The sequence below is a fragment of the Podarcis erhardii genome (assembly GCF_964252035.2).
Source record: "Podarcis erhardii genome assembly, chromosome: 5".
Lineage (NCBI taxonomy): Eukaryota > Metazoa > Chordata > Lepidosauria > Squamata > Lacertidae > Podarcis > Podarcis erhardii.
Genome location: NC_138509.1, coordinates 21,552,361 through 21,573,970, shown reverse-complemented (window position 1 = coordinate 21,573,970; position 21,610 = coordinate 21,552,361). Strand labels below are relative to the sequence as shown.

Here is a 21,610-nt window from a genome sequence, read left to right as displayed (position 1 = left end):
TTTGATGTATAATGAAGCTTTGAGCATATTCCTCCACCAGAAAAGCTGAATTAATGAATCACAAAATTACATAACCTGGACTGGAATCCTCCCCCCCCCCTTAATATCTTCAGTAAAACATGCAAAATATCCCACAGTGCTACATTTGCATTAAAATTTATTTTAGGCAATCTGTAAATCAGTGGCAACTCTACATGCAATATTCCAAATGGATGTTAACACACACACACACACACACACAAACACAAACATTATTGACATATAACTAGCTGGTACAATGTAAAGCTGAGGCTCCAGTACTTTGGCCACCTCATGAGAAGAGAAGACTCCCTGGAGAAGACCCTGATGTTGGGAAAGATGGAAGGCACATGAAGAAGGGGGCGACAGAGGACGAGATGGTTGGATAGTGTTTTCGAGGTTGCCGGCATGGGTTTGGCCAGGCTGCGGGGGGGCAGTGGAGGACAGGGGTGCCTGGTGTGCTCTGGTCCATGGGGTCACGAAGAGTTGGACACGACTAAACGACTAAACAACAACAAACAATGCAATATGGAAAGCATTTATGCTGCATTTAAGATGCATCTTAATAGTGATATTACAGTTAGGGAAATCTACTTGATTTGGTGGGAACATGATTACTGAAAGAAAAAATTTTTTACCCCTCATATGTTATCATATGTTAGCTGCTCTAGAACAGCGTGAATGAATTATGGATGAATTGGGGGTGAATCAGTCTCCTACAAAAGCATTTCTGTTGGCTTTCTGTCTTAATTATTGTTGCTGGCACCGCTCAACCCTGCAGGAAGCAGGATTTAACCCCAGCTGATCAGCCGATGTGGGGTGGGTCCAATCCTCCTTGGTTTGACTGCATGTGTGAAAATCCTGCAGGGAGCTCCCAAATTGAGCTCAACCATTCAGAAAGCAGGATTTAACTCTGATAGGTGTGAGTGTGTGCGTGTTCAAACCTGCTTGGTGGACTGAGTGCCCATGTTCCTCTGCTCAACCTTGCAATATAAAGGAGGTGCCCAAACAATTTTTAAAAACAACCTCATCAATTGTGCACTGTTTTCCAGCTTTTATACAGCACCGTTGTGAGCCCAATTGCTCAATTGAGTCACGTTCCTGATCATAGATGAACACAAGAACTACAGTGAAAAGATTAAGATATTTTGGGGAAAAATATACGATGAATTAAAAAAGATGATGGGGATAACTTTTACTAAAAAAATGGAGGCATTTCTATTAAGTATTTTAGACAAAGAGATCCCAAAAAAATTAAGAGAGGTATTTTTGTATGCAACCGCAGCAGCTCGTATACTTGTGGCCAAGGGATGGAAAGATCATGAGGCTCCAAAAATAACAGATTGGCAAATCAAATTACAGGAATTGGTGGAGACGGCTTAATTGACTAGCAAACTCAGAGGAATCTCAAAGCAGAAATTTGCAGAAAAATGGGATGGTTATAGAGGATATGTTCAAAAATACAAAAATAGTTTTGACTCCGTGCTAGCATTAGAGTGATAAAGGAACTAAAAGGAGGTGGACAACAATTAAGGATTTATTATGTTTTCAGAATGTATCAGAAAAATTATATAGAAAGGTTTATTGTTTTGTGTACATTCAAATTTAAGATAAAATATATGCAAAGGGACTTGACAGGAAGTCAAAGTTGAAGAAAAGATTTTGGAAGATAAAAGTTGGAAAAATATTTACTTTCATTATTATCATTTTGTGTGGGGGTGTGGGGGTGGGGGAGTCTGCACATATGAGTGTTTTTGTATGCAATGTTCGGGAGGAAATAAGATGGCAAATAACAAATAACAAACTAAATATTGACGTATGTAATTTTTATTTCTTGATTATGTTTGGTGGTGGTATGGTTGTATTGTTTTTTGTAACATAAAATCATTCAATAAAAATTATATTTAAAAAAAAAGAACTACAGCAATTTCTGCTTCTGCGTCCATTTGCAGGGGAATCCCCTGACACAGCTTGTTCTCAGATCACAAATAGATATTTAAAGGGGGAGGAATTCCTCAAGACTCCTTTGATTGTGAGAACATTCACATTTTCCAAACCTCTTCAGTGCCACAGTTTACTTCAGCTGCTACAGTGCTACCATCCTTCTGCACAACCTGGGTTCTTACTCTTTTGATTTCTTTCCAGAATTAGTCAGATTGAAGGGGGTGGGATCCCAACCACACAGGGATCAAGTGGAGAATGGGATGGCATCACTGTAATGGACAACTAATCAAATTTGACTGCTTAATTGAGTTCTTTTGACCTCCATGACACTAAGTGAGAGACAGAAAAAGTGGCTATGCAAGTAAATGTAAAAATATTTTCACAGGTATTTTCTTTTTTAAAAAAATGTCAAACTTTTTACCAAACTTTGGTAAAAATGTTTCAAAAAACAAAACAAAACAATGATTGAATCAGTTGTACAAGTTAAGAGCTGCTTTTACCTGTTCTAAAAAAAAAAAAGTGAAAGCTTCCTTCCTTTACTCTGGAGATGAAGCTATGAGGAAACTCAGAACAACAAAGGAAAAGTATGTTTAATAAAGATAAGCCAAGTCGAAGAATCTGCAAAATTGAGTACAGAAAGTAATATCAGCTAATGGAGGCATGCTGAACTGTCCTTTAATAAAACATGGAATCTGTCATTGAGAAAGTCTTGACTTGCTTTGCCCGAGCCTGTCTTTCGTTCCATGGAAAATTGATGGATAAGGAGGGAATATTTTTAACTATGTATTTCAGATCTTCAAAGACAACTCATGACATGACATTGCATTGTAAAATCCCTGGAACTATAGAATGGATTGCATTTTAGAATTTTCAAAGTGAATTTTAACTCATTTGAACTTTAAGAGAACTTCAGGGCATATGGACTATGCAGGAACTCACAGTGTGTGTGATGTCATATGTTATCTGGGCCATTCACATGTACATTCATATGTCTGTACATTATTATTATTTGTTAAATTTGTTAGTTGCTTGATTTTGCCCAGGGCAACCCAAAGTGACTTACAAACCAGACAGACAATAAACCACACAGATATATTAAAACCAAGAGGAAAGAGGCCAAATATAGTTAAAGGCTAAAGGCCTGGTTATGGAGGAAGGTCTTTGCCTGACGCCTAAAGATGTGTAGTGAAGGTGAGCATTCAACAAATGGAGAACCACCGCAGAAAAGGCCCATTCTGGTGTTGCCTGCAGCTGTGATTGCCTCTTAAAGGTAAAGGGACCCCTGACCATTAGGTCCAGTTGTGACTGACTCTGGGGTTGTGGCGCTCATCTCACTTTATTGGCCGAGGGAGCCGGCGTACAGCTTCCGGGTCATGTGGCCAGCATGACTAAGCCGCTTCTGGTGAACCAGAGCAGTGCATGGAAACGCCGTTTACCTTCCCACCAGAGCGGTACCTATTGATCTACTTGCACTTTGACGTGCTTTCGAACTGCTAGGTTGGCAGGAGCTGGGACCGAGCAACGGGAGCTCACCCCGTCGCGGGGATTTGAACCGCCGACCTTCTGATCAGCAAGTCCTAGGCTCTGTGGTTTAACCCACAGCACCACCCGCGTCCCCGTGACTGCCTCTTATCCGAGGGCAAAGCAGCATAGGGATTGGCTGTTGCATAATGGCCAGAGGGCATTCCTCACCACTTCAACAAAAATCCAGGCTGCTTGAAAGGCTGGATTCCATTAAATAATTGCACTAGCGGAAGCCAGCTCAATGATTCCCACTTGTGCAATGGGGTTTCCACCTTCTTCTTCCCTCACAGCCCCCCTGTGTCCCCTAAAGCAAGCTGGGCCAGGTTGAACCCCCACAACAGCTAACAGGGAGAGGGGAGATTGTTCCACCTGGCAAGCAGAAATGGTTACGCTGATGGAATCGTTGTATTAGCTTTATGTTGAATTCCACCGTTTGTTACCATCTGTGACCCAAATGCAGCAAGCATTCTGATCTGCATTCCTGGGAGTTCCAATGTGAAATGATCAGCAGTGACAGACAGCGTCCTTAAAATATAGCTTGCTACTAGGTGTGCAGAGTTACTATTGAAAGAAAGAACTCACCCAGTCAGGCTTGGAAAAAAGATTTTAATACAAACAAACTTGGGCAATATCTTGGTTTATTCCAGGTCTGATTCTGAGCCCAATTTCAATCTCTGATGATGTAATCAGGAATGTAACAGGATCTGTTCTGTCCCGGAACACCCACCCACCCACATATGAGCTCACAGACAGTCAGAATTATACTAACATTGCTTTAAAAGTCATTGGTTCTCTTGACACTTGCCCATCTTGGCATTAAAGAGCAAGCCAGGAAGGGCTGGCCAGGCGAGTGCAGACAGTCAAGACTGCCTCATTGGGAGAAGATATAATCTCCTATAATCAATCTAAAAGTGGTGGGGAGGGTACATATCTTCTTTAAGAGGACCTACCTGGATTCTGAGGTTTTAGATAACTACCACCCATTACTGACTCTCTGCACTTGCCCAGCCAATCCTCCCCTGATTTGCCCTTTTTTATATAAGCAAATATTTTCCATTATCTTCCACCCTGAGCCTTATGATCTGTGGAGGAGACCCTACTCGTGCTCCTGCCTATGGCTGTGGTTTGCAATTCAGTGACCCGGGATAGGACCTTATTTTCTGTGGCACCCTGGTTGTAGAACCCTCTTCTCTTCAAAAGACCGCCCTCGTGTTACCAGGCATTCATCATCAGGGAATGATGTTACTGCTCCTTCAGAAAGTGAGCTGATAATGTTCTGCTTTGTCTTGATTTTTAGTTGTGTGTACACACACACACACACACACACTTGTAAGGAATACACACAATTGTGTGTATTCCTTACAATTTGCTGACCTGGGATCTCCTTGGGATGAAGGGTGGTTTAAAAACATAACAGAGGGATAGAACATATTAGAATATATGCTAATTCACCATGAATACATTGTGCATGGGTATTCTGAAGGCTGCGTATCTCTCATCCATAATGCACATAATTTCCCTCCTGTCTGTAATAGATAAGGATCTGCAGAGCTCCCTTGAGAAATGTCACTTACTGAAACTATTTTTGCTTCCCTTGAAATTCCTTGGAAGTCCCTTCATGAAGAATGAGGCTTTGAGGCTGCAGGAATTTGTTGCTCAGAAGATAAATGGGACTCACCTTCTCTGTATCAGAACCCACTTCTTTGCAGTGAAGTTGTTCCAGTGTCAGAATTGCTGCTGCTGCGAGGAAATCTCATAGAAGAGGTGGGACAGGGAGGAATAAATTGAGTACAAAAAAGGACACTCACCTTGGGGATACAAAAACTTTGAATGGGTGGTGTTCCAACATCATCAAGTGTTAGGGGAAGAAGTATTTTGAGATGCCTGGTCCTTGACTCTCAGCTTGCAAGTAAGGGCTTCAACCAACCTGAGATTTATACATGTCCACACAGAAGATCCCATGTCCAATCCTTAATATTTCCAGTTAAAGAAGATCTGATTGCAGGACTGGGGTAGATCTCTGCCTGAAACCTTTGGGAGCTGCTTCCAAAGTAGGCAATATTGAATCAGATGGACCAGAATTTTGACTCAGGGTGAGACAGTTTCATATGCTTGTTTCATTAGCCTTTTGTGACCTCACACATGGGTGGGTAGAGATGTGGTTGCCTAGGTAATATTTGTGTACCTTACTTATGGAGGTTTTCCCAGAAAAGGATTGAGCTATTTGGTCCCCAGAGAATTCTGCTAAGTTACATTTTTCAGGAAGATAAAGTGTTTTATATGTTTTGATCAGGAGCCTCAAGCATATCACTGTAAGTAAGGTTAAGTGTATTGACACAATGGTTGCATGGAAAACTTGCCTTTGTAACTGCATGTGAAGACTCATAAATGGATCTGTAGCTTGGGCTAAGATGATGATGATGATGATAATTTTGTACCCTGCCCCATTCCTGGTGGCTTCCAACAGAATATAAGAAAACATGACGATGGTGATGGTGATTGGGGTGGTGATGATGATGATAATGATGATGTTGTTGTTGATGTTGTTGTTGTCAATACGCTGCTCATCTGATTGGGTTGCTCCAGCCACTCTGGGCAGTTTCCACCATATATAAAAACATAGTAAAACATTAAACCTTAAAAAGCTTCTCTATACAGGACTGCCTTCAGATCATAGCTGTCAACTTTTCCCTTTTCTTGCAAGGAATCCTATTTGGAATAAGGGAATTTCCCTTTAAAAAGGGAAAACGTTGACAGCTATGCTTCAGATGTCTCCTAAAGGTTATACAATTATTCATGTCCTTGACACCTGATGGGAGGAATTCCACAGGGTGGGCAGAGCTACAGAGAAGGCCCTATGCCTGGTTACTTCTTGCAATGAGGGAACCACCAAATGTTATCTGAAAGGTAACTGCATTCTGATCCATTCACATCTAGGAGGTGTGGATCACACCAGTTTTGTATGAGAATTTGCTAGGGACCAGTGGCGTAGCGTAGGGGGTGCAGGGGGGTGGGCAGCCGCACCGGGCGCAACATCTGGGGGTTAGGGTTAGGGGGCGCAAATCCACAGATTAGGGGGCGCAAATTACTTGCCTTGCCCCGGGTGCTGACAACCCACGCTACGCCACTGCTAGGGACAAATCCCTCGATGACCCCTAGTTCCCAAGCAGTCTCCCATCTGATTGGCCCGTACCCCTACCCATGATTGCCTATACTAGCTATGAGAACTAAAGCTCACTATTAGCTGAGAGTCTTCATTGCACATATCCTTCCATAGGAGGACTGCAAGTGAATCACTAATGGCCTGAGAGGTCACCAACCATGTTTGTCATGTGCTTAGTTGGACAGAGAACAGTGTCTTGGGCGATTTATTTGCATTGTATATTTGCAGGCTCTGGGGCACACCCATCAGTAGTTTAATTGGAAATGGACTTGACTCATTGTCTATCTTATGGCAGGCACATGGCTTTATAGAAACGCCTTGGCCAGTAACAATACAAATAAAGTCAAAGGTAATTCTTATCAGTTACCCTGTTCAATAGTTTGTGACTGCCATTAGTTTTTATTACACAGAGAAGTCACTTTGGAAGACTGCCTATATATCTTGTAAATGTGAGTCAGCTCCCTGCCTTGCATGTTGATTTGGTGGCCTTGGTTGCTGTCTATTCTCGTTGCTTCTTTCTTTCTTGGTCACTATGGTGTGTTACACAAATCAAGGGACGGGTGCCTTTTGATTTTGTTTCCCAACTCCCCACTGCTCTGCTGGAAACCAAGGACTAAAATTCTACATTAAAATTCTAAACCAAGCCGTATGAGGAGCAGTTGAAGGAACTGGATATGTTTAGCCTGGAAAGGAGGAGACAGACGAGATATGATAGCCATCTTCAAATATATCAAGGGCTGTCACAAGGAGGAGGGTACAAGCTTGTTTTCTCCTGTACTGGAGGGTAGGGCTCAAACCAATGGCTTTGACTTACAAGAAAGGAGATTCCGAATGAACGTCAAGAAGAACTTTATGACAATAAGAGCTGTTTGGCAGTGGAACAGACTTCCTCAGGAGGTTGTAGACTCTCCTTTCTTGAGGATATTAAGCAGAGGTTGGATGGCCATCCATTATGGATGCTGTAGCTGAGACACCTGCATTGCAGTGGGATCCCTTCTAACTCTACAATTTATGATACTATGAGTCTATGAAATTGACGGTTTGGTCAACCTCTGCAAGGAGGTTGTGCCCGTGCCTGAGTCCAGGGGGACATTTGGGTGGTGGAGATAGCCTGTTCCCAGCTTTCCACTTATCCAGGTGTTCACCCTTGGCTGACCTATGCTGGAACCAGAGCCTATGCAACCATTCACTTTCTGTAATCAATAAAGTTGTGGCCTAAATTCTGCCAATAGCAAACCAAAAATTTGAGTCAAGTGTGAATTTATTTAAGGAGGAGGTTTCTGGGTCTGAACACCCAAATCAGATTCAAGAATATGTCACTCCAACAAGGTATCCTTGTCTGCGCCACTATCACCTCTTTGTAGCATTTTCAGTTTGTGAAAACTCTTGCTTGACACACTTCCAAAACCTGTCTTCAAAATGAAAAGTTAATGCATTCTTAAAAGGTGGTGCTTCATATTTGGTTTCAGGCAGAACTCTCACTTATAGTGCATCTTTCTTCCCTCTCCCCCCCTGCAAAAGATGCAGTTGTTATCTTCCTTATTCAGTGAAAGAGGGGAAGCAAACTTTGTTTTTAAAGATGGACTACCTTAAGGCTTCAAGGCATTATGAGGTAGCCATCGATTGTGTTTGCATGTGTCCCTGCTTAAAATATGGCTGCCTTCTAGACCTCATAGCTTCCTGAAAGCCCCTGAGAAGAGAGGACCTCAAAGTGCAGACAACCCTGGAGGCTGTCTGTGGAGTGCCTTATATCTGGTGACAAAAGTTAAAAACAATTTGAAAGGAATTCCTTTTATCTTTTTTTAAAAAAATGTGTTGCTCTTAGGCCCCTCCACAGGCAGCCTTCTGGGCTGCCTACACTTTGTGGTCCTCTCAAATGCTTGCGGGAAATGCTGGCAGCCAGGAAGGCTGCAGAATACAGCACAATAATTGTTTTAAAAATTCAGACAAGAATGCAGACACACAAAACTTAGTTACATCATAATGTTATGGAGACTTAAGGTAAATGTGAAATCTGTGCACCCCCTGAAATTTCCTCCACAATAGCAATGGTAATTTCATTTTGCCCCTCCTCCCTCATAAATGTTCAAAAGTGAAACGTATTGGCACAGGCTTAGCTTTGCTCATGCAAATCTATTAGCTGCATGAGCAATATACTCAGGGCTGCATGTCTGGCACACAATTCTCCAAGCTTGCTACTTGCCACAAAATCCCATTCCCTAAGAATCCCAGGTGTTTGTGCTTGTTTATTGCTTTTAAAATATTCAGATTTTTGAAGATCTGTGAAGATATCCATGAAAGTGTAGGGACAGCACTTGCTGAATCTCAAATCTCATTTGAATTGATGAATAAAATTTCCTGTGGCCTGAAGGCAGGGCTTCACCGCCTTGTATAAGTCCATGTTCCCTTTCCACATGCCTATCAGCAAAATAGTAAAAATAACAAAATAAGTTGCACAAATCGAGAGCAAAGCATTTCCTTGATTTACACAACGTGCATGCATCTAATAATTCACCTTTTGAATTGTTATAGTGCAGAGCACTCACAACTTGGGTATAAGATATTTCTTGTTTTGGTCATCCCCTGGGCTTTCAAAACTGATGACAACATGCACATGACCTTAAGGGCACTTACTTGGAAGAAAGGTCCAATGAGGGCAGGGTATACAATATCATCTTCATGTTTCTTAAAGACACAATAAAAGAAACATACGAGAAACCTCTCAAGATACACATCAGATACTGTCAAATTCTGATAGCTACTGTGTTTGTCAGCTATCAACTAGTGTCAAATAGTTGAACACTACATAGGAGATATTGTTGAATACTGACTGCTGCTGTCTGTCAGTTATCAGATACTGTCAAATGTTGGCTGCTAAATGTTGGGGACTGTTCAATACTATCTGTTGACTCCATTATGGTACTTCAGGTTCCTTTCAGTGTCGACTGCGACAGCAAAGTACTGATGTAGAATATATCAAATATCTACCCACTATTCTTTCATCCATAGGACATTTGTTTTTGGTTTGTTTTGTTCTAATTTAATTTATTCTTTTCAGATATATACATTTAATTGATTTTACAGTCATTTTGACATTTTAAAACTTGACTTCCTTCCCCCTCTTTCTGCGGTTCCTTAAATTAATTTTAAATATCTTCTGCATCTCCAAATTAACTCAACTTTCTCATTTATTTATCTTCTTTAAATATATACTCTCATGTAACTGCAGGTTATTACAACAATCCTGCCAGTGTTTTTATCTGTTTGCAATTTGTCTGTAAATATTCAATAAACCATTTCCATTCTTTTATAAAAAGTTTGTTATCTTGATTTCTTATTCTTCCGGTAAGTTTTGCCATTTCTGCATATTCCATATTTTTTTGTATCCATTCTTCCTTTGCTGGGACTTCTTCTTCTTTCCATTTTTGGGCAAGTAACATTCTTGTCTCTGCGGTCGCATAGATGAATAAATTTCTATAGAGTTTTGGGAGTTCTATCCTTATAATTCCCATGAGAAAGGCTTCTGTTTTCTGGCGGAGTACAGGAGATGAGTGCATTGGCTGGTTAAGAGAAATGCTTTCCTACTCTTAATTTGAGATTTGAGAGGGAGGGTGTGGGAGGAGTGGGGAATGACTAAGAATCACCTACCCACTCTTCCACTCATGCAAACTTCTCCTGGATCAAAGAGCCTTCTGCCAGCAGAGGGACACAGTTGGATACAAGCTTTACATTGTGCTACATTTGAGTTTCATTCTTCAATCCGAAATACTCTCCTCTGGGCATATTCTGGGTGAGATTGCAGGCATTGTGTAAGATGCTTTCGTTCAGAGCTGGGTCTGGTGGCTAGGGATGGGAAAGGATAATTAGCATGCCATTTCCCATCCTGAGTCCTATGCTCATCTATCAGGGGAATGGCTGATTTCCTATTTATTGTGTCTCTCTTTATGACATTGTTTCCTTCTCCAGAGGTTCCCTCTGACCCTTCTGAGTGTCTTTTCAGTGGCTATGAGGGACTGCAACAGATAGAATCACTGGAAAAATCCCTTTGCAAACTTGAATTACTGTATGCTGCCCATTCTATATCCTTTGCGTATGAATTACTGTGCGCAGTCCAAGTGTCAGGGACCGTGCTGCACTGAGGAGGAATGGTGGGAGACACCCCCTCCCCCTGCTCTTGCTCCTGGTCCTGAATCTTCCTAGGAGCAGGAGGACAGTATAGATTTGGAACAGTGGTTTGCAGAGGGGCATAGTTCAGAAGGCAGAAGCTGGGAAATACTGGATGGGGAACAGTTAGGAGAAGTGACACTGGAAGAGAGAGGGTTAATAAATTCACAGTCACTGGACAGCATTCCTCTGATCTCCCCAAGGTCACGAAGAGCTCAGAAAGTTTCAGAACAGACAGCACAGAGGGTACAAGCTCAGATTACAAAATGTAGGAGTGAGTAGATGAATAGGGACGTAGGGGGTGTAAGCTTAATTGGGAGCGCTGCCATTCTGGGTGGAAACTTTATTTTGTCCTTCACTGTATTTATTAAAGAAACTAACTGGTAAGAATTCCTTTCATTTGATCTGCTCATTTACGACCACGGGGGAAGAGCTGATTCCCCAAAGCCTGACACCAAGTAGGTAGGCAGGTTGAGTCGTGAACCACATTGGGCAATGTTGTTGTTGTTTAGTCGGTTAGTTGTCTCCGACTCTTCGTGACCACATGGACCAGAGCACGCCAGGCACTTCTGTCTTCCACTGCCTCCCGCAGTTTGCTCAAACTCATGCTGGTAGCCTCGAGAACACTATCCAACCATCTCGTCCTCTGTCATCCCCTTCTCCTTGTGCCCTCCATATTTCCCAACATCAGGGTCTTTTCCAGGGAGTCTTCTCTTCTCATGAGGTGGCCAAAGTATTGGAGCCTCAGCTTCACGATCAGTCCTTCCAGTGAGCACTCAGGGCTGATTTCCTTAAGAATGGAGAGGTTTGATCTTCTTGCAGTCCATGGGACTCTCAAGAGTCTCCTCCAGCACCATAATTCAAAAGCATCAATTCTTCGGCGATCAGCCTTTTTATGGTCCAGCTTTCACTTCCATACATCACTACTGGGAAAACCATAGCTTTTACTATACAGACCTTTGCTGGCAAGGTGATGTCTCTACTTTTTAAGATGCTGTCTAAGTTTGTCATTGCTTTTCTCCCAAGAAGCAGGCGTCTTTTAATTTCGTGGCTGCTGTCACCATCTGCAGTGACCATATAGCCCAAGAAATTAAAATCTCTCACTGCCTCTATTTCTTCCCCTTCTATTTGCCAGGAGGTGATGGGACCAGTTGCCATGATGTTTGGTTTTTTGATGTTGAGCTTCAGACCATATTTTGCGCTCTCCTCTTTCACCCTCATTAAGAGGTTCTTTAATTCCTCCTCACTTTCTGCCATCAAGGTTGTGTCATCTGCATATCTGAGGTTATTGATATTTCTTCCGGCGATCTTAATTCCGGCTTGGGATTCATCCAGCCCAGCCTTTCGCATGATGAATCCTGCATATAAGTTAAATAAGCAGGGAGACAATATACAGCCTTGCCGTACTCCTTTCCCAATTTTGAACCAATCAGTTGTTCCATATCCAGTTCTAACTGTAGCTTCTTGTCCCACATAGAGATTTCTCAGGAGACAGATGAGGTGATCAGGCACTCCCATTTCTTTAAGAACTTGCCATAGTTTGCTGTGGTCGACACAGTCAAAGGCTTTTGCATAGTCAATGAAGCAGAAGCAGATGTCTTTCTGGAACTCTCTAGCTTTCTCCATAATCCAGCGCATGTTTGCAATTTGGTCTCTGGTTCCTCTGCCTCTTCTAAATCCAGCTTGCACTTCTGGGAGTTCTCGGTCCACATACTGCTTGAGCCTTCCTTCTAGAATTTTAAGCATAACCTTGCTAGTGTGTGAAATAAGTGCAATTGTGCGGTAGTTGGAGCATTCTTTGGCACTGCCCTTCTTTGGGATTGGGATGTAGACTGATCTTCTCCAATCCTTTGGCCACTGCTGAGTTTTCCAAACTTGCTGGCATATTGAGTGTAGCACCTTATTGCATAATCTTTTAAAATTTTAAATAGTTCAGCTGGAATACCATCACTTCCACTGGCCTTGTTATTTGCAGTGCTTTCTAAGGCCCATTTGAGTTCACTCTCCAGGATGTCTGGCTCAAGGTCAGCAACCACACTACCTGGGGTGTACGAGCCATCCATATCCTTCTGGTATAATTCCTCTGTGTATTCTTGACACTTCTTCTTGATGTCTTCTGCTTCTCTTAGGTCCTTACCACTTTTGTCCTTTATTATGTTAATCTTTGTACGAAATGTTCCTTTCATATCTCCAATTTTCTTGAACAGATCTCTGGTTCTTCCCATTCTGTTGTTTTCCTCTATTTCTTTGCATTGCTTGTTTAAGAAGGCCTTCTTGTCTCTACTTGCTATTTTTTGGAAATCTGCATTCAATTTCCTGTATCTTTCACTATCTCCCTCGCATTTTGCTTGCCTTCTCTCCCCTGCTATTTGTAAGGCCTCGTTGGACAGCCACTTTGCTTTCTTGCATTTCTTTTTCATTGGGATGGTTTTCGTTGCTGCCTCCTGTATAATGTTGCGAGCCTCCACCCATAGTTCTTCAGGCACTCTGTCCAGCAAATCTAAATCCTTAAACCTGTTCCTCACTTCTGCTGTGTATTCATAAGGGATTTGACTTAGAATGTATCATACCAGCGCAGTGGTTTTTCCTACTTTCTTCAGTTTAAGCTTGAATTTTGCTATAAGAAGCTGATGATCTGAGCCACAGTCCGCTCCAGGTCTTGTTTTTGCTGACTGTATAGAGCTTCTTCATCTTTGGCTGCAGCGAATATAATCAATCTGATTCCGATGCTGCCCATCTGGTGATGTCCATGTGTAGAGTCGTCTCTTGTGTTGTTGGAAAAGCGTGTTTGTGATGACCAGCTTGTTCTCTTGACAGAACTCTATTAGTCTTTGCCTGCTTCGTTTTGATCTCCAAGGCCAAACTTGCCAGTTGTTCCTTTTATCTCTTGATTCCCTACTTTAGCATTCCAATCTCCTATAATGAGAAGAACATCCTTCTTTGGTGTCACTTCTATAAGGTCTTGTAAGTCTTCATAGAATTGGTCAATTTCAGTTTGGGCAATGTAGACATTCTTAAAATAAATACATTTGTGTGCCTGTGGGATCACATTGCATATGAAGGTCCATCCAGATGCACATCTGCATCTCAATGAACATCTGGATCTAAGTCACCCATTGCCAGCTTCACTTACTTGGCAGAGTGTTGATACAGAGGAGGCCTGTTACTTCAGCTGCCGACATTTTACCCTGCATGGCATTCTGCAAAGAGGCCAATTCAGTTGCTGCCTCAAGGACATTCCTTCATCCTCTAATCTCTGCTTATTACATACAGTCCAATGGCAGCACACATTAGCCTCCATGTTAAAAACACCCTAACATGATTGAGTTCCTGCAGGCAAGTGCATGTTGTCACTTTGGATTGTCGGTTCTTTCAGCAACGACTCTTCTGCGGTTTGCTCTGGATGCATGGCAAACTGTTTCAAGGGACAGGAAGTTTACACTTGTCATGGTGTTTTGGCAAGGAGAGACTTGATCTAGTAGCAGGGGAAGGGTACAAAAGAAGAGCGAGATGTACCCTTAAAAATAAAATAAAAAAAGCACAGAGTTCTGTTTTCTAATAGACATATGACCTTCCTCAAAGGTAAAATCCATCTACAACTGTCTCCGGAGGACAGAAGCAAAAAATATTCTGAAGCACTTAAGTAGTGAGAATTAGAACTTTGGCAGCCTGCTATTGCAGGTGAGCTAAGTAATTTATGAAGACTATGTCACCCTGTTATTTTAGGCTGAATAATTACTCTGACATTCCAACATCACTTCTTCTTTTTTTTAACAGAAAGCAGCCCTTTTAAAATTATATCTGCAGCTCTTCATCAATCTCCGAAAAGCCTAGTGGGATGAGAACCGATTGCTGAATTAAAGCATGCTCCTATTTAAAATGATTTTCATTCAAATGTTTTTGGCACGTCATTAAGGATAACCCTTCTCATGGTAGTGCAAGAGAGTTTCCACCCTCTGTGATATTCCATAGCAAGTACATTATGACTAGTGCCACACTGAAATATCTCCTCCAGTTTCTCAAAAGTTTTCTTCCCCTGTGAAGGAGGTTTAATTCCCCCCCCCCCTGCCCATGTCCTTTAGAATTTATTTAGGGTTGTGAGAGTTTGAGCTTCCTTTATCATTGTGAGGTGGTTGCAGAGAAGCCTAAACAGGTCATTTAATTATTTCATATATTTCTTGATAGACTTGAGACCAGAACGATGGGAAAATGTCCCCCAGAGCCCACAGCCCCACTTGCAATTCTGTTCTGACTGTGAACAGAGAGCCAGTGTGGTGTAGTGGTTAAGAGCGGTAGTCTCGTAATCTGGGGAACCGGGTTCGAGTCTCCGCTCCTCCACATGCAGCTGATGGGTGACCTTGGGCCAGTCACACTTCTTTGAAGTCTCTCAGCCCCACTCACCTCACAGAGTGTTTGTTGTGGGGGAGGAAGGGAAAGGAGAATGTTAGCCGTTTTGAGACTCCTGAAAGGGGAGTGAAAGGCAGGAAATCAAATCCAAACTCTTCTTCTTGATGTGACATGAGACATCTGTCCAGGTATACAATGCCATCTATGCAGAATTCTGAGGGAAAATTCTCTCACATGTGATGAAACAGATTTGTCAGGCTTAGCTGACCACACAGTGATTTCTCCTGAGATTCCCCTGAGATTTAAGGCCCATGAAGGGACCAGTCTGTAAATAATAGAGACCAGTTCTTTGCCTTTGTGATGCAATGGACTCAAATTAATCAGAAATCCATTAGCCTGTGCTTTAAGTAACTTAGCTGCCAATATGTGACAAAGTTGATAGTTGATTGTAGTCAATTTATGACCAAGTGGGAATAATGGTGAGCCAGTTGGGGAAAGGCATTCTTGCCAATTCTTCCAAACCTTAAATGTGTTTGTTTGATAATATTTGAATGCAATTTCTTTTCTTATTAATTGAGGGGTATGCATTGTTGTTGTTTTTCTTGTTGTGTGTTTTTTAAAAATTATTAAAACATACAGCATGCAACATTTACACAATTACAAAAAAGCAGTAAAAAACTGTGGTTAAAAAAAATACAGGAGATGTGGGGGGGGGGGGGGTTGGCAGCACTATTTATGGCAGGCAATGTTTTCACAGGGGCTTATGCAACCAAATAAGGTAAAATGAAGTACATGGTCGGCTGCCGCTTTACACACAGGAAACATTGCAGTAGATTAGTGAGCTTTAGCTCTTACATCACATGGACTGATTGACGGCAAATGACATTCTTTGTTTTTTGTCATACATCATTTTGTCATACACTGAGAGAAGTGAGGTTATAGGGAACCAGGAAGAGTGCCTTCTCAGTAATCGTGCCCACCCTGTGGAACACCCTCCCATCATATGTCAAGGAGATAAGTAACTATGCAACCTTTAGAAGGCATCTGAAGACAGCCCTGTATAGCAAAGTTTTTAATGATTGATATTTTATTATGTTTCTGTATATGCTGGAAGCGGTCCAGAGTGGCTGGGGCAACACAGTCAGATGGGTGATGTATTACAACAACAACAACAACAACAACAACAACAACAACAACAACAACAACAACAACAACAACCATCTATTTATACCCCGCCCATCTGGCTGGGTTTTCCCAGCCACTCTGGGTGGCTTCCAACAAAATATTAAAATGCAGTAGTTCATCAAACATTAAAAGCTTCCCTAAACAGGGCTGCCTTCAGATGTCTTCTAAAAGTCTGGTAGTTGTTGTTCCCTTTGACATCTGGTGGGAGGGCATTTCACAGGGCAGGTGCCACTACCGAGAAGGCCCTCTGCCTGGTTCCCTGTAGCTTTGCTTCTTGCGGGGAGGGAACTGCCAGAAGACCCTCGGCGCCGGACCTCAGTGTCCAGGTAGAACAATGGGGGTGGAGACGCTCCTTTAGGTATTATTATTATTATTATTATTATTATTATTATTATTATTATTTCCACAATGCACAGTAGCTCTGGTGAACATTTCAGATTGACCAGTAAGTAAGGAAAGGGAGGAAGGAAAGACAGCTTTCAGCAATTGTGAAAAATTGAATACCCTTGGCTTAGTTCTACTCAGAGCAGTTTGTAAAGTTGCAATGCTACGTTTTCCTGGTGACTAAAGAATAAAACCCTGCTTTCACACTCACAATATTCTAAAAGGTTTGAACTGTATTAATTGATTCATCAACAAAGCTAATTGAAAGGCTACATGCATAAATGGCTTTGGGAGCCTGACATAAAGTGGCTCATTAACTTTAGCCATACAGAGTAGCTAATGTTCTAAAAGGAACATCTCTCACTACTGGCCCCAGAGGAACGCTTCCATCCATTTTTAAAACTGGCATACAGTGCATGCCTATGTGGAAATTGTAATGAGATGCTCACGCACAGGGAGAGGGTCTGTGCAAGGATCATGTAGTTCTGAAGCAGAGCTAAGCTGCAGGAAATAAATATGGCCGAGATGTATGTGATGCCACAGTGGTGGCTGGTGCCCATTAGAACTGATAGACAGGTCAACAGTGGCAGACAGGTCAACAGTGAGTGGAGCCAGAGCCAATGGCAGGCAGAGTCAGTTAATTCAAGCTTTGTTCTCCTCCTCCTCCTCCTCCTCCCTACAAGGCCCTACAAGCTGCCAGGCAGGGCTAGTTGTAAGAAGACAGGCAGGCAGATTGGGGAGGGGGGGTGAATGAAGGCAGGCTGAATGCCCCATTTGTTCCAATGCACTAGGCTCCACTGTGATGCAAATACCACAATGGTTGCCCTCAGGGACTCTATCAAATTCCTGTAAGATAGAAGACCTCATATAAGGAACATGCTTAAGTCTAATTAGCACATCAGCGGCAAACTTTGGTATTTCATATTTCAGTGGTGCCCCGTGCAAGCCCAAAATTTGACACCCTCCATCTCTCACCTTCCATTTTGCTCAATTCACAATGTCACATTTTTGCACATCTTATATTATCATTTGTGCACACGCTTCCCCCCTAATGTGCATGTTTGCTTTTGGGTGCGAATTCCTTGGTTGGGGTGCTGCAACAAAAAAAAATTCAGAGAGGTGTGATCTTCAAAATATAAGCTGTGTTCATGTGTTGGTTTGGGATGTGTGAGTTAGACCGACTCTGATTAAAATGCAAACTGTATGAGTTTCTCCCTCATCTCTGCCCACCATCTGCTTCGTCTTTCACTGGCATCTTCGACATGTGCAGAGCCTCATAATCAGACCTTAGCACTGAGGGGCAAAATTAGTGTGTGTGTGTGTGTGTGTGTGTGTGTGTGTGTGTGGAGTAACATGGAGGAACATGGCAGTCTGACCCATTCTTTCATTCCTAACCAACCTCACCCTCCCACTGGGCGCAGGTCTTCATGTGGGACTTTGAAACCCTGCCCATTATGTTGGATGATGCTCTAGATGTTCTCTTCAGAGCAAAGAGTCCCAACCCAGAGCCAAGGCTAGGCAAAGGCAAGATCGTAGTCTCCTTTCCCCTTTTGGTGTTGTTGAATAATGAGAAAATATGCTGCAATGCAGCATTTCTTGTTTGTTACACATAGTGAACCTCTTTGGCATATTTGGAAATATGCTTCAGACATCCCTGGACATTACGGCAAGGTTTTTGCCATTTGCAGGAAAGAAAGTTCCCTCCTGCCTTTATGGAGTGCGACATCAATATTGCATAAGGATCTTTGTGAATGAAGCAGCAACTGGAGAGACGGATGACCCATTCATGAAAGAAATGGAGAAATCAGAACCTTCCCAAGGTATTGTATCAAAATGAAATGAATATTGCAGGAGGCAGTTAAGCACTCTTCCCCCCCTGAAAGGCACTACCCACGGTCTTTTTTCTTTTTTTTACTCAGCCCACAACACATTTAACCCAAGACCTCTCCCTGACCGCTGAAACCTTTTTATAGTGCAGGGGGGGGGGGGAAGGAAAATGCCATCTGTCTCTTTGTGAATGCACATTGGTATGTCTGAGAGCGTGAGGGGAGAGACTTGCTGGTACAATCTCTCTGCCTATGTGAGATGATGGCAGTTTTAAACAAGAGATGAAGTTTTGGATTTAGAACAGATTAGAACAGGGGTGGCCAACTCTCAAGAGACTGCAATCTACTTTCAGAATTAAAAAATGACAGTGATCTACCCCATTTCTGGGGGGTTCAGCTCAAAGTTGTTGGGCTTGTTTTACGGAGGAGAAAAGCCCCATTTGGGAGGGCAGCTCAAAGTTGTACAGCTTTTTGAGGGGAGGAGAAAGTTTCATTTTGGGGGGAGGGTTAAAGGCAAGGGGCAAAGTGGTAAAGTCACTCACAAAAAGATCGCGATGGATCAAAACAGCAGCACAGAGAAAGCTCTGTCTTCCCTTCCATAGATCATACAGCAATGCAGGGTGATGGGGTGGGGCAGGAGTCAGTTTTAGCGATACTAAGGAAAGGGAGCCAGAGATCGACCAGGATCTACCAAAACCTCACGGGGATCTACCAGTAGATCGCGATCGACCTGTTGGACATCCCTGGATTAAAACATACATTTGGTGCAGTGGTGGGGATTGTCCCATTGCCAAGACTGGCCCATCTATGCACAACATTGCATGCTTTAAGTGGCAGTCTCTCACCCAAGCCCGAGGCAGGGATCTTTCCAAATGTTTATCACATTAGATTATTTTAAACTGGGAGAGGGGGAGCTGGTGACCCATCAGTTGTTGCTGGATCCCATAATCATAGTGGATGGCACACATGGGCACTGTAGTCCAATGTTTCTGAAGGGTACCAGGCTGGGAAAGACTGATGGGGAAGGCTGATCTTCTGTTTTCAAAGCAGGTATTGATGGAGGGAGAGAGGAAGGGATGCAGAATTCCAAAGAAAAACCAAACAACTTATGAATAACATACTGTCCATTCAATTAAGGCTGCAACCCGTTGACAGAAATTTTGGTCGATTAATCATGTGAGTTTTAGTCGATTAATGAAATATCCATAAATGTGCATATTGGGTAAACAGTACTTCTGAAGTAAGAACCATACATAATTTGTGCCTTAGAGGAGGAACTCATCTGTATGAGAAAATGGAGGGAACCTCTTTTACAACAATGGTGCTTGCCACCTTCAGTTTTTAGAAGCGCGCGCGCACACACACACACATATATATAAACATATATATATATAAACTAAAATGCTGCTGTCTGAATAACCAGAGCAACATCTTAGTCAATTAAAAATTGTTTTAATGGACTAATCTAAATGATTGTTCAGTTGAACATTGCAACTCTGATTAGAATATGTATACCTGACATGTTTTAAGAGATTTGCTTTTCACAAGGAAAAATAATGTTGCACCTATAAATGGCAATAATAAATTATTCCCAACGAGCCATGAAGCAAAATGACGTTGTAAGACTTTACTGTGTATTCATAGGATAGTCGTAGGCCATCAGTTATGTCAAAATGTACAGTCCACTTTTTCTGCACAAAGACATGCTCAGAGTGGCTAACAACATAGGTAAGGTAAAAGGCACATGGCCTAAACATTTGGAAAGAGACAAAATGTTTAGGTGTTTATTTTGTTCTCAATGGAGGAAAAATGGGGTGTGCAAACAATAAAGAAAGGATTTTGTGGTAAATAAAATGTAAGTTTGTTGTTATAAAACTTTGGTAAAGGTAAAGGGACCCCTGACCATTAAGTCTAGTCATGACCGACTCTGGGGTTGCGGCGCTCATCTCGCTTTATTGGCCGAGGGAGCCGGCATACAGCTTCCAGGTCATGTGGCCAGCATGACTAAGCCGCTTCTGGCAAACCAGAGCAGCACACGGAAATGCTGTTTACCTTTCCGCTGGAGCGGTACCTATTGATCTACTTGCACTTCATGCCTTCGAACTGCTAGGTTGGCAGGAACAGGGAGCGAGCAACGGGAGCTCACCCCATCGCGGGGATTCAAACCGCCGACCTTCTGATCAGCAAGTCCTAGGCTCTGTGGTTTAACCCACAGCGCCACCCGCATCCCCTATAAAACTTTGACATACCAAATAATACATTTATCTATACTATAATTTGGATCCTTGGCTTCAATATCTTTGTATCAGATTTTTTTTAAAATGTTATAGTCCTTTATGCAGAGTGGCTGCTGCTTCTCTTTGCAAGTGAGTGGAACTCCCTGACCCAGATTTCCCTCCCTCCACTACCAATATGAACTTAAAAGAAAAATTAACCATAAATGAACTTTGCTGTGGATGTAGTTTTTTTTAATCTTCCTGCATTCTCTTTTCTTTACTATCTTATAGCATACATATACATTTATATGGTTCTGGTCTGCCTAGTGAATAATTTTAGTCCACAGATTGCAAGCTTTTGCTTCCTTCAAGGTCTGCATTGCACAGACTTAACTCCAGCTGAATCCTGCTGGCTTTGATGTTTAGTGGAGAGCCTAGGGTAAACATAAAGAAACAACCAAGCTTTGGAACTGTAAGGAAAGTCCAGGTTCTCAGGCCACACATTAGCACTTTGCCCTGGCAGTCTACTCTACTTTCCATAAGTTGTTGATACACTTCCAAGGTTCACAGATGTGGCACTAGAGTAACCTGGCAATATGAGTTTCGTACAGCAGTGGAGAGTCAGATGTTGTTGTGCTCCAACTCCAACCAGCCCCCACCAGCATGGGAGTTGTAGTCCAACAATTTTTGGAGAGCCACACATTCCCCACCACTGGTCTAATAGGAACCCCCTACAAAGTATAGTACAGCTGTACAATAACATACAGTGTGATAGTCTACTAACTTTTACCCATAGTAAACCACTGACATCAATGAGCATGACTACATTAGAATGCCTA

The 21,610-nt window shown here is 42.4% G+C and overlaps 1 long non-coding RNA gene across 3 annotated transcripts in view; it reads left to right on the top strand.

Moving 5' to 3' along the window:
• Positions 1 to 5,680: 5,680 nt before the first annotated feature.
• The window catches only part of LOC309341623, a 31,317-nt gene continuing 15,387 nt past the window's right edge, over positions 5,681 to 21,610 (top strand). For 2 of the 3 annotated variants that reach the window (XR_014156445.1, XR_014156447.1), the window contains exons 1-3: positions 5,681 to 5,798; positions 18,418 to 18,549; positions 19,606 to 19,731. This is a non-coding gene — a long non-coding RNA (uncharacterized lncRNA). Of the gene's footprint in view, positions 5,799 to 18,417; positions 18,550 to 19,602; positions 19,732 to 21,610 lie in introns of all 3 variants that reach the window. The other variant, XR_014156446.1, reaches the window with a different exon arrangement.